Genomic DNA, 14,315 nt, shown 5'->3' with positions numbered 1-14,315 from the left:
TGCACATGTGGAAAGCATAAATGTTCGCCAATTCTGTTACCAGCCTTAATATATTTAATTTTATCGTTCCACATTTTATATATTTCACTATAATTACATATATTTACTAGTTTTAAAATAACTTAAGACAGGTGTTAAAAATTATCTTTAAAAATCACATACTAGTGCAATAAAACGCCATTCCACCCCCTTTAGTTTTAAAGGTTAAACAAAGCAGATGTTAAGTGAAACTGGTCCAATGGAATTCGACTGTCTGTGGGCTGGACCGACTCAAGGATCTGTTGAGACTCAGCCCTAGCTTGGGGGATTCGTAAAAAAAAAAAGCAGAGTTGTGCAGTGCAAGCGTGCTGGGCCCATAACCCAGAGGTCCGTGGATCGAAACCACGCTCTGCTGCCTTTGGAACGTTTTTACTCAGCACCTGCTTTGTTTAACGTTTAAATCTAAAGGGAGTGGAAGGGCTGACCCAATAAAGTGAACATTTCAATTCCACTATGTTTATTAACTACCAAAAACAATCTCACATAAAAATTGACAGACGTCACTCAGGCTAGATTATTTACGACACACTCATTACATAAAATCATAAGCAAGTTAATAAATCATTAGCCAACAATTTCCCATAAACACTGAGAAACGTCACTAAGGCAAAATATTTAACAAACTCTCTCATTGCATAAAATCAATAATAGACTAATAAACCATTAGCAACGATCTCATGTAAAAAGTGACAGAAGCCACTAAGGCTGAATCTTACCATAACTTTAACAAAACAACTCTAGCTAAGACACGTTATTTAAGACCCTTTCAATTCCAATGTTTTAACATAACAGCCTCGATTTTAACACGAAAAATTAGAACATATTTATTAAAACGTAGCTTGGGAAATCTTGCAAATTTCTAAGCTAGAGAACTTTGCAGAGCGAACTACGAAATTATTCAAACGCCCATTGGCTTGTAAGATGGGCTTTTAGGGCATAGACAGTTACAACTTTGTATAATCATAAATGCCTAACAACTGAAGTGAGGCCCAAGCTTGTAAGGCCGAAGTTTAACCACGAACGGTGGAACCGACTGAGGGAAGTAATACTTAACTTCGAACCAAGACGTGGCTCCGTTTGCAACCCCACATCGAGTACGCCACCAAAATGTGAACCCAGCAAACGCTACCGAAGAGGAACGCACGAGCTCAGGCGAAGTCCACTGCCCGTAAGCCAAACTTGTAATCTGAAGGGAAGCTCTGCGCTTCGGTTCCGCGCTGCCTCAGCTCACTGAAACACAGACCACACCAGACAACAGGAGGACAAAAACTTTTTATACTTACACATTCAAGATTGACCACTAAATTAAAACTATAAAATCAAGGCTAAACAACAACTAATTTCATTCGCAAGTCCTTTCGTTAAGTGAAACGGTACCTAATAAACGCTAAGAGTGGGAAATGAACTGGCTCACGAGAACCGACACTCACTAGAACTTAATGACACACATATTGGCCACCTTAAGTGGACCTGCAAAGCTCAACACGGTTACCTTTAGAAATAAAAACTCAGACTGCCAGCAGAGGACATATTGACTTGGATTAACCGAGATCGTAAGCAAAAATTATTTTTATGTTTATTCCATTTACGGACCAGACTGTTTTACATCACGTAATGACTTGCGGTCTGTGATGACCATCTTCAGACTGGCTAACAACTACAAAAATGAGAGAAAGGTTTGTATGTTGGGAAAACCTTAAAAAGAGGAAATGTTAAATACGAATGAGGAACTTGAAATAGTTCTCGGCAGGAGCGTACAGAAGAACTGTGGCTCTATTTAAAAAGAACAGATGACCACGCACTTGAAAAATACAGGAGATGGACAAAAATATGGAAACAGCGCGAGAAATCCATTCTTGAACGTAAGCGCAGATGCTAGACAAATATGGAGGTTTCCGTGTTGTGTTTGACTACGAACGGCAACTGTACAATGTCATTCGTGTTCTGTGTCCTGTGTAGTCGTGAGAATTTCGTGTCGGTGACAGTGGCTTTAGCCGTGGGAAAATTGTTGGTGATTGTATGGTGGGTCCTTCCATAACCAAGGGAGCCGAGGTGTTCGGTGTTTCAAGAGGCACCGCATCGAAAATTTTTACTGCATACGGGAAAAAGCGGAAAAGAACATCGTCCATTAACTACAGCCGCAAAAGTCACTGCAGAGCTGAATGTCGCACTCTCGAATTCTATCACCACCAAAATAACACAGAGGGAGCTCCGCAAGCAAGGATCTGCAAGGCGAGTTGTAATCCCAAAACCGTTGATCAGTGATGCTAATTCCCCTAACGGTAGGAAGTGGCGCCGAAGCTATGGAACAATGGAAGAGAGACATTTGATCAGATGAGTCTTATTTCTCATTGTTTCCGACTTCTAGGCGAGGCTGCGTCCCAAGAATGAGATATGGCGGGGGTTGGGTGATGATTTGGGGCCCATGGGTACTCTGCGACATCGCGTTGTTGTCATTACTTTGCCTGATCAGGTCCGTCCTATGGTACAATGCTGTTGCCCAACGGCGATGTCGTGTTCCAAGACGACAATGCTCCAGTTCACACAACTCGCATCACCGGGACTGGCATTGAAACAACGAGGATAAATTGTCTCATCTTCCCTGCCTCCACAGTTACCAGATTTTTGAGAGTTTACGATCTGCTTTGGAGAGAAGGTTGTGTGACCGTTATCTGCTTCCCTCATCGTCACCCGAACTTGCCGCTACTTTACGGGAAGAATGCTATGTGATTCCCTGGAAAATCATACCCGATCTGAGTTTATTCATTTCGAGATGACTGAAAATTGTTTTGAATGCTTAGACCGTATTATTCACGTTAACATGATGCGTTTCTGTGTTTACGTATTTTTGTCCACCTCCTGTGTATACATAGAACAAACCGTAATGGAAGGGGCTCTTCTAGGTATATAATCACCTTAAAGAAACTTCTAAATAACCAGAAACCACTGCATACTCGCTGTGAAACAATCCATAAGGCTAAAGATAGAGATGCTGAATGAAACGCGCTTGGTTATCAAGAGCGCAATGCGTGAAGCCTTCAGGACCCCGTAGCAGAAAAATTTTTCACAGTACACAAAGAAATTTTGGCCACATTTGGAGGCTCTTAGAGGCGTCAGAGTTACTGACAGCCACTCACAGATGAGAAGAAATGAAACTGTGCGTAGCAAAGCAGAAGCAGAAATTCTGAACTCTGCAAATGCTCCTTTACAGAGCAAAATCCAAGGACATTTTCCCAGTTCAATTCTCATATCACTACAAAGTTGAGTGAAATGTATATTATTATCATTCCTGTGGTGTCACCGCCAGACACCACACTTGCTAGGTGGTAGCTTTAAATCGGCCGCGGTCCATTAGTACATGTCGGATCCCCGTGTCGCCACTGTCAGTGATCGTAGACCGAGCGCCACCACACGGCAGGTCTCGAGAGACTTACTAGCACTCGCCCCAGTTGTACGGACGACTTAGCTAGCGATGCAACACTGACGAAGCCTCGGTTATTTGCAGAGAAGATAGTTAGAATAGCCTTCAGCTAAGTCAATGACTACGGCCTAGCAAGGCGCCATTAACAGTTGATATTCTTTATAACGTACCGTCAAGAACGATGTATACAAATGATGGATTAAAGTTAAGTATTCCAGCAGCTACGTACTTTTCTTTATAGCATTCATTACGTATCCTGTTTCAGACCTCACGCCATCCTGCGTGAGCTTATAGCGTGCATTTCGGTCTCCTCAAACCACACTGTGTCGGCACTTCTGTCGACACATCAATTCCTATGATAATAATAATAATAATAATAATAATAATAAACCCCGTGGAGGCCCGGGAAAAGAATAGGCCTCTGGTATGTTCTGCCAGTCGTAAAAGGCGACGAAAAGAATAAACCACTAATAGGGCTAACCCCCCTTTTAGTGTGATTAGTTGGTTCAGGACAGAACTAATGAAGCCTCGGACAAGCGCTGTCATGGTCGGGGACGACGCTTGAACCCTATGCCCGTCGACAATGGTAATGACACTGCTAGCCACACAGAAAATGATTTAAATCCAAGTAGAGGAGTTTTGCAGGATATGCTTGCTGCAACCACTCTAGAAGGAAAACAAAGACAGAGGATGAGATGGTCAGATGTAGTTAACCGACACCTCATGTTCTGTTATTACCAAGCAATAAACTTAAGAACCAACACAACTGGATACAGATCACAAGTATACACAATATTTATTACCAGATACCCAGAATTAAAATTTTTAACAGAACAACGACTAGCTGATCAGATCCGTGTAATAATCAAAAATAACAGGATACCCCAGTCAGAATTAGAAAACATCAAACAACAAGTACAACAAATACTAGAACAAAATAATGTGCAATCAGAAGAAGAAAATACAGTAACGGACTCAAACATCCCAGAGCAAACAAACAAAGAACAACACGGACCAGTTAAACACTCAGAGGAAAACGAAATCTTAAGACAGCCACCAGAACAAGCACAAATAGAACACGAAGTGACATACATGTTAGATATAGGAGAAAACCTTCAGCTGACATATATAGAATACAAAGACACAAATACAGACAATAGACCATTCTTGCATAGACCACCAAATAACCCACAAGTCGAAACAACAATAACAACTATCAACACAATCACACACAATAAAATAAATGAAAATACAACTATGGAAGAGTTACAACTACTGATTTATATAGGAGCGCTCACTACGCTAAATATACACACTACGCAGAGATCAGAACCAACCAACACACAGAAGAAACCCACAAAACCAGCATGGCAACACGGGCTACAGATCAGAATAGAAACACTGAGAAACGACATTGGACAGCTATCACAATTTATAAGAAATGAAATATCAGACAAAAAACGAAAAAGGTTAGGTAAAATCTCACAACAAGAAGTGGTAGAGCAATTAGATGAAAAGAAGCAGAAATTACAAGCATTGGCCAAACGACTTAGAAGATACAAAAAAAGTGAAAATAGAAGGAAACAATACCAAACATTCAACACAAACCAAAAGAAATTTTACCAGACAATAGATAACACACACATTAAAATAGACAATCCACCAAACATAACAGACATTGAACATTTATGGAGCAACATATGGTCAAACCCGGTTCAACATAACAGGCATGCATGGTGGATACAAGGAGAAACAGACACATACAACATGATATCACTAATGCCTGAAGTGATAATTTTGCAACATGAAGTCACGCAAGGAATTAATTCTACTCACAATTGGAAAGCCCTTGGAAAAGATAAAATAGCAAATTTCTGGCTAAAGAAGTTCACCTCAACTCATTCACAACAACAGTTACATTGCAGACCCATACACATTGCCTGATACACTTACACATGGAATAACTTATTTGAAACCTAAAGATCAAGCAGACACAGCAAACCCAGCAAAATATCGCCCCATAATATGCCTACCAACAATATACAAAATATTAACTTCAGTCATTACACAGAAATTAATGACACATAAAACACAGAACAAATTATAAACGAAGAACAAAAAGGCTGTTGGAAAGGAGCACGAGGATGTAAAGAGCAACTGATAATAGATACAGAGATGGCATATCAAGCTAAAACTAAACAAAGGTCGCTACACTATGCATACATTGATTACCAAAAAGTTTTGATAGTGCACCCTTCTCATGGTTACTACAAATATTGGAAATATACAAAGTAGATCCTAAACTGACACAGTTCCTAAACATAGTAATGAAAAATTGGAAAACCACACTTAATATCCAAACAAATTCAAATAATATCACATCACAGCCAATGCAGATTAAGTGTGGAATATGCCAAGGAGACTCATTAAGTCCTTTCTGGTTCTGCCTTGCTCTGAACCCACTATCCAACATGCTAAATAATACAAGTTATTGATACAATATTAATGGAACATACCAACACAAAATCACACATTTGCTATACATGGATGATCTGAAACTACTGGCTGCAACAAATCAACAACTCAACCAATTACTAAAGATAACAGAAGTATTCAGCAATGATATAAATATGGCTTTTGGAACAGACAAATGTAAGAAGAATAGCATAGTCAAGGGAAAACACACTAAACAAGAAGATTACATATTGGATAACCACAGCGACTGCATAGAAGCGATGGAAAAAACAGATGCCTATAAATATCTAGGATACAGACAAAAAATAGGAATAGATAATATGAATATTAAAGAAGAACTAAAAGAAAAGTATAGACAAAGACTAACAAAAATACTGAAAACAGAATTGACAGCAAGAAACAAGACAAAAGCTATAAATACTTATGCTATACCAATATTGACCTACTCATTTGGAGTAGTGAAATGGAGTAACACAGACCTAGAAGCACTGAATACACTTACACGATCACAATGCCACAAATATAGAATACATCACATACATTCAGCAACAGAAAGATTCACATTAAGCAGAAAGGAAGCAGGAAGGGGATTTATCGACATAAAAAAACCTACATTATGGACAGGCAGACAATTTAAGAAAATTCTTTATAGAATGAGCAGAAAATAGCAAAATACACAAACCAATCACTCATATAAATACATTGGCTACACCACTGCAATTTCATAACCACTTCTACAACCCTTTAGATCACAGAATATCAACAGATACGAAGAAAGTAAATTGGAAAAAGAAAACACTACATGGCAAGCACCCATATCATCTAACACAGCTACACATCGATCAAGACACATCCAACACATGGCTAAGAAAAGGCAATATATACAGTGAGACGGAAGGATTCATGATTGGAATACAAGATCAAACAATAAACACCAGATATTACAGCAAGCATATTATTAGAGATCCCAATACCACAACAGATAAATGTAGACTTTGCAAACAACAAATAGAAACAGTAGATCACATCACAAGCGGATGTACAATACTAGCAAATACAGAACAACCCAGAAGACATGACAATGTAGCAAAAATAATACATCAACAACTTGCCATACAACATAAACTAAAAAAACAACACGTTCCCACATACAAGTATGCTCCACAAAATGTACTGGAGAATGATGAATACAAATCATACTGGAACAGAACCATTATAACAGATAAAACGATACCACATAACAAACCTGACATCATACTCACCAATAAGAAGAAGAAACTAACACAACTAATCGGAATATCCATACCTAATACAACAAATATACAGAAGAAAACAGGAGAAAACATTGAAAAATACATCCAACTGGCTGAGGAAGTCAAGAACATGTGGCATCAGGATAAAGTTGACATTATAGCAATTATATTATCAACTATAGGAGTCATACCACACAATATCCACCAGTACATCAACGCAATACAGCTACATCCAAACTTATATATATAACTACAGAAATCGGTAATTATTGATACATGTTCAATCACCCGAAAGTTCCTAAATGCAATGTAATATATACCGTACAGTCGAACTTTACTGCGTTACAAAAAATGTACCTAAAGAAAATAGCTCCTTAACAGTATGCCTTTCGAATATTACACTGTTTAAACATGTTTTTTTTATTTTTATTTTTTTATAGATACCCTCTTGGGCAATGGACAATGCTCAACAACAAATTTCTTCCAGAATGAGATTTTCACTCTGCAGCGGAGTGTGCGCTGATAGGAAACTTCCTGGCAGATTAAAACTGTGTGCCGGACCGAGACTCGAACTCGGGACCTTTGCCTTTCGTGGGCAAGTGCTCTACCAACTGAGCTACCCAAGCACGACTCACGCCCCGTCCTCACAGCTTTACTTCTGCCAAAGGTCCCGAGTTCGAGTCTCGGTCCGGCACACAGTTTTCATCTGCCATGAAGTTTCAACAAATTTCTTGTCAAAAGTCTGGGGAGCTCCTCACGTTTCATTCTGAGATGATGTCGCACCCAACGATTAGCTTTCACAAAATAAAAAGCCAAAAATACTCAGTGTCTATGGTTGTCTGAGAGAGAGCATCTGATAGAAGAGAGTGAACAGAAAAGTTGAGTGCCCTGAAAATCGGGACCTTTCTCCAGCTGCAGGCAATCCCGACAAGAAACAAATGGAGAGAGAGAGAGAGAGATCATAAAGCAAAACTCAAGCATAGCCTGTCACACAGCAAACCATAGATCTGTTTTGTCTACAGAGTACTTTAGTATTGCCATGTGTCCAGATGAAAGGAGTACATATTGATACCGTCACAGAACTGCACAATCTGGCGCATCTAGTGCACCTGTCTAACAGCCAGAGCTAAATGGATCTGCACCGACAGCACCAAGCAATACTGCTTTTCCTTTTGTGCCTGCCTGACAACTTACTGTGACTACATCAAGTTGATGTTGGATACTGCAGGTGATTATGGTTTCTTCTGTTAGCGGACGTTTCTTAAGGAAACTTCAGATATTTTTCCTACATAATCAAGAGAGAGCCATGCGTTTTCCTCCTGTGGAGCAACAGGATGTGAAGTTGGCCGTTTGAAACGGTTGAAAGCGTTCCTCTGAAGGGATTATTGTGACTGTAATGCAAAATTAGGATAAAAACCAGTTCTATATGTTTTATCAAGTACTGTCGTCTCCATGCCATATAGAGCAATGTTCCACTTTATCAATGATACGGCACTGAATTCACTATATTTTGCACGGATCAGGATGCGGTTCTCAGCATATTAGCAGTTATAATTGTATGTTACTGCATGCTGCCATTCCGTTAGTCATCTACCTGGTAAAATAAATTTTGCGACAGTGACGGCGATATAGTTACTGGAACTTCCTGGCAGATTAAAGCTGTGTGCGGTCCGGCACAGAGTTTTAATCTGCCAGGATGTTTCATATCAGGGCACACTCTTCCACAGAGTGGGAATTTCATTCTGTAAATATAGTTACTGTAGCGTAATTTGGAGGAATGGAAGAACTGATTGGAAACTTAATGGGAATCCGTTATATAATCCTAATGTCAAAATTTAACGAAGACACCTGATGGCGCGTGCCTAACTTTCACCTGCGACGCTCGGCTCATTAGTCATCACTGATCTGAGGTTGTTGCTGTTGCACTTTGGAAAATTGAAGAGTAATTTCTCATCAGTCTCTCATTGGTCTGAAGCATTTCTCAATTTTTCCCCTTTATTGTGCTGGTCTTTTCATATCAAAGCAACTTCTTCATATAATACTTCACATAACATTCTCTACAATCAGCTTCGCTTATTCTAGACTTTGTCTGTCCTTATTGTTTCCCCTATCCACTGCTCCTTGCATAGACAAGGATGCCGTAGAAGGCTCACCGAGGACATATTCCTTTTTATGGCAAGACCGTACATAAATTTATTTCCTCATCTCTTCATCTCGTACGTTATCTTTCCGCTTAATTTTTAATGTGATTTTGTTGCAGCTCTTTCAAATCCTTCCAGTATCTCCTTTCCGGAATTTTGACGGTTCATGCTTCACGTCCATACAGTGCAACGTTCAAGACGTAGACACTCAGAAATTTCTCTCTCATTTTAAAGTGTTACGATCAGTGTAGCGTCCTTTCACATCGTAATAATTTTCTAGTCGACGCTCAGATGAAATTGCCTGGCTACTTTAAGATCAGTATTACGCTTTCTTTCCGACGTATATTGCCGCAGGTTCGTTTTCAGTTTCAGAAAGAACAATTAGTTTTATCTATGTGATTAAAGTACAGATTAAAGTTCTTCGTAATATTTTTGCTGTTGTTTGGCGTGTTACTGTGAGAACCCCAGACGTTATTTTATTTGTATGCAGTAACTTGCATTAATCTCTCAAAGTGGAATGGATATTCAAGCTAAATTCAAATTAAATCTTACTTATCTTACTTAGATTGTTGCCTGTCACTGAGCACTTTTCATATGATAAAGCGGCGTTGTTTTCAATAATAGACTGCATGTAGTTTCTTCCTTCGAAGAAAGATTAATGTATTCTTTTATGAATTGATTTCATTGAAGCAATGGAGAATCGGAGATGAAATATTGTCATAGTTCACTGTAATATTTATATTTCACATGTAATTCAGGTTTTATAACAACTATGATTCAAATAGACTCAGTGCAAAATAATTCCTTTTACATATTGTCGAAAGATTCAGCGCAATAACATGATGAATATATTGCACTGAGTGCTATACCTGGCACTGCGACATAATGAAAAAAAATTAAGTTATTAAAACGTGTCTTTGTGAAAGCAAGCGCGTAAATGACAACTGTTACAAACTTAACATTAACATTTTTTCTTTCGAATGCCAGTAACAGAAAAAGTAATCCTTGACGGAGCGTCAGTTATCCTGCGGGGAACGGCTTTCTCTCGAAGACAATGTGATCCTGCGATTCATAAGTTCAGTAAGTACCGCTCTTGGAAGATCCATTTAATACGTCAAATCTCCGCGTCGAGCACGCAACAAATAGAAAATACCAAGAAACATTTTGTAATCGTTCGTGAAGAATAATTCATAACACGAACTTCGTTAACAATCTCAGAAATAGGTAGTATATCGTGAATGCGGCGATATTCACAGTGGTGCAGCGTGAGATGTTCTCTCACCACGATTTTCATATGTATATCTGATGTCACTAGTGCTCTTTACTTGATGAATGATTTCTTCGTATGTGCCACTCAGTTATCCTTAAGTCATATAATCCTCCCTCTGTACCTTCGTTACTTCCAGCCAGAAGTGCTAACGTACACATTCCCCCAGAAGGGCTATGTCGTCAGTACCTTTTTCCTTAATTTTTTCCCATTTCTAAAATTTTCTTTTAATTCTTTCCTCTTTTGTCATTCTTGATACGAATGTATCTTTCTTCATCTTCCACTTTTGTCACTACTCTTTGGGTTTTGTAGATGATGATTTTTTTTTTTTTTTTTTTTTTTTTTTTTTTTTTTTTTTTTTTTTTTTTTTTTTTTTGGGCATCAGTCTGCTGACTGGTTTGATGCGGCCCGCCACGAATTCCTTTCCTGTGCTAACCTCTTCATCTCAGAGTAGCACTTGCAACCTACGTCCTCAATTATTTGCTTGACGTATTCCAATCTCTGTCTTCCTCTACAGTTTTTGCCCTCTACAGCTCCCTCTAGTACCATGGAAGTCATTCCCTCATGTCTTAGCAGATGTCCTATCATCCTGTCCCTTCTCCTTATCAGTGTTTTCCACATATTCCTTTCCTCTCCGATTCATCAGCGAATCGTATCATTGATATCCTTTCACCTCGTATTTTAATTCCACTCCTGAACCTTTCTTTTATTTCCATCATTGCTTCCTCGATGTACAGATTGAAGAGTAAGGGCGAAAGGCTACAGCCTTGTCTTACACCCTTCTTAATACGAGCACTTCGTTCTTGATCGTCCACTCTTATTATTCCCTGTTGGTTGTTGTACATATTGTATATGACCCGTCTCTCCCTATAGCTTACCCCTACTTTTTTCAGAATCTCGAACACTTGCACCATTTTATATTGTCGAACGCTTTTTCCAGGTCGACAAATCCTATGAAAGTGTCTTGATTTTTCTTTAGCCTTGCTTCCATTATTAGCCGTAACGACAGAATTGCCTCTCTCGTCCCTTTACTTTTCCTAAAGCCAAACTGATCGTCACCTAGCGCATTCTCAATTTTCTTTTCCATTCTTCCGTATATTATTCTTGTAAGCAGCTTCGATGCATGAGCTGTTAAGCTGATTGTGCGATAATTCTCGCACTTGTCAGCTCTTGCCGTCTTCGGAATTGTGTGGATGATGCTTTTCCGAAAGTCAGATGGTATATCGCCACACTCATATATTCTACACACCAACGTGAATAGTCGTATTGTTGCCACTTCCCCCAATGATTTTAGAAATTCTGATGGAATGTTATCTATCCCTTCTGCCTTATTTGACCGTAAGTCCTCCAAAGCTCTTTTAAATTCCGATTCTAATACTGGATCCCCTATCTCTTCTAAATCGACTCCTGTTTCTTCTTCTATCACATCAGACAAATCTTCACCCTCATACAGGCTTTCAATGTATTCTTTCCACCTATCTGCTCTCTCCTCTGCATTTAACAGTGGAATTCCCGTTGCACTCTTAATGTTACCACCGTTGCTTTTAATGTCACCAAAGGTTGTTTTGACTTTCCTGTATGCTGAGTCTGTCCTTCCGACAATCATATCTTTTTCGATGTCTTCACATTTTTCCTGCAGCCATTTCGTCTTAGCTTCCCTGCACTTCCTATTTATTTCATTCCTCAGCGACTTGTAATTCTGTATTCCTGATTTTCCCGGAACATGTTTGTACTTCCTGTTTTCATCAATCAACTGAAGTATTTCTTCTGTTACCCATGGTTTCTTCGCAGCCACCTTCTTTGTACCTATGTTTTCCTTCCCAACTTCTGTGATGGCCCTTTTTAGAGACGTCCATTCCTCTTCAACTGTACTGCCTACTGCGCTATTTCTTATTGCTGTATCTATAGCGTTAGAGAACTTCAAACGTATCTCGTCATTCCTTAGTACTTCCGTATCCCACTTCTTTGCGTATTGATTCTTCCTGACTAATGTCTCGAACTTCAGCCTACTCTTCATCACTACTATATTGTGATCTGAGTCTATATCTGCTCCTGGGAACGCCTTACAGTCCAGTATCTGATTTCGGAATCTCTGTCTGACCATGATGTAATCTAATTGAAATCTTCACGTATCTCCCGGCCTTTTCCAAGTATACCTCCTCCTCTTGTGATTCTTGAACAGGATATTCGCTATTACTAGCTGAAACTTGTTACAGAACTCAATTAGTCTTTCTCCTCTTTCGTTCCTTGTCCCAAGCCCATATTCTCCTGTAACCATTTCTTCTACTCCTTCCCCTACAACTGCATTCCAGTCGCCCATGACTATTAGATTTTCGTCCCCTTTTACATACTGCATTACCCTTTCAATATCCTCATACACTCTCTCTATCTGTTCATCTTCAGCTTGCCACGTCGGCATGTATACCTGAACTATCGTTGTCGGTGTTGGTCTGCTGTCGATTCTGATTAGAACAACCCGGTCACTGAACTGTTCACAGTAACACACCCTCTGCCCTACCTTCCTATTCATAACGAATCCTACACCTGTTACACCATTTTCTGCTGCTGTTGATATTACCCGATATTCATCTGACCAGAAATCCTTGTCTTCCTTCCACTTCACTTCATTGACCCCTACTATATCTAGATTGAGCCTTTGCATTTCCCTTTTCAGATTTTCTAGTTTCCCTACCACGTTCAAGCTTCTGACATTCCACGCCCCGACTCGTAGAATGTTATCTTTTTCTCATGGTAACCTCCCCCTTGGCAGTCCCCTCCCGGAGATCCGAATGGGGGACTATTCCGGAATCTTTTGCCAATGGAGAGATCATCATGACACTTCTTCAATTACAGGCCACATGTCCTGTGGATACACGTTACGTGTCTTTAATGCAGTGGTTTCCATTGCCTTCTGCATCCTCATGTCGTTGATCATTGCTGATTCTTCCGCCTTTAGGGCAATTTCCCACCCCTAGGACAAGAGAGTGCCCTGAACCTCTATCCGCTCCTCCGCCCTCTTTGACAAGGCCGTTGGCAGAATGAGGCTGACTTCTTAAGCCGGAAGTCTTCGGCCGCCAATGCCGATTATTTATCAAAATTTAGGCAGTGGCGGGAATCGAACCTGGGACCGAAGACATTTTGACCATGAATGAAAGACGCTACCCCTAGACCACGGGTACCTAGGTGTAGATGATATACATTATTCTTTAGTCTCTGTACTTCTGCCTCAATTTTCGAAGGATTGGTAACAGCTTCATCCACATTACCTAGCTGATGTTTTTCTCTAGGTCAACAAATGTTAGGAATGTATCTTGATTTTGATCAGTCTGCTTTCTACTGATAACCTTACTGTGTTAACTTCTTCTTGTTGCCTCTTACTTTCATGAAAGAAAACTGATCTTTGAGTCATGGCTGCTTTAATTTTGGGGGGCATGGTACTCTCTCACAACCTGTAACTACTTGGGTTGCTGATATAGATCTGATCATATGTCGCTATCCAGGGTCAGGTGTGTGTTGTTGGTTTGGCGGGCCCTGTTACGGCCAGTTAGCTGAAGGGCACGTGCCTGGCAATTTGCTGCTTTTGAGAGATTCTAGCTGTCCGGAAATGACCTGGAGAAGCGACGAGTTGTTAAATCGATCTGATGCCAGCTTTGACGGCTCGCTTAAGGGTTGTTAGTGGCGAGTTGCGAGAAGAACAGCGGACGCCATATGCAACTTGG

The sequence above is a fragment of the Schistocerca americana genome, chromosome 4 (assembly GCF_021461395.2).
Source record: "Schistocerca americana isolate TAMUIC-IGC-003095 chromosome 4, iqSchAmer2.1, whole genome shotgun sequence".
Taxonomy (NCBI): domain Eukaryota; kingdom Metazoa; phylum Arthropoda; class Insecta; order Orthoptera; family Acrididae; genus Schistocerca; species Schistocerca americana.
This window is presented reverse-complemented; position numbering follows the sequence as displayed.